Below are 401 nucleotides of genomic sequence, written 5' to 3'. Positions count from 1 at the left end.
GGCAAAGACAATGTTTTCATAGCTAGCTACAAAAATTAGTTTTCGCGTAATGTGCACAATTTTTATTCTATAAAAAATCTTTATGCAACTTTATGTCAAGTCAGTCTGCAGATGCTATGTGGCAAGTTTCGTGCAGATCCATTGCACGGTCTAGGAGGGGTTTGAAAAAGTAGGCTTTTGATAAATCGCGATTTTTCACGCATAAAAGTCTAGGCAGAAATGGGCGTGGCCTATATCACGAGATTCAGCTGGATCCAGGGAAAGAGTGGGTATAAGGTTTTTAAATTTCCAATGTACGGTTTGGGAGTTATAGGACCAAACGTGTTTTCTCTGCCATAGCGCCACCTAGTGGTGGAAGTGGCCAGTGACCAGTCCTGAAAGTGGCGCGTCGCCACCATGTA

The sequence above is a fragment of the Etheostoma spectabile genome, chromosome 9 (genome assembly GCF_008692095.1).
Source record: "Etheostoma spectabile isolate EspeVRDwgs_2016 chromosome 9, UIUC_Espe_1.0, whole genome shotgun sequence".
Classification (NCBI taxonomy): domain Eukaryota; kingdom Metazoa; phylum Chordata; class Actinopteri; order Perciformes; family Percidae; genus Etheostoma; species Etheostoma spectabile.
Note: the sequence above shows the minus strand (reverse complement) of the source record.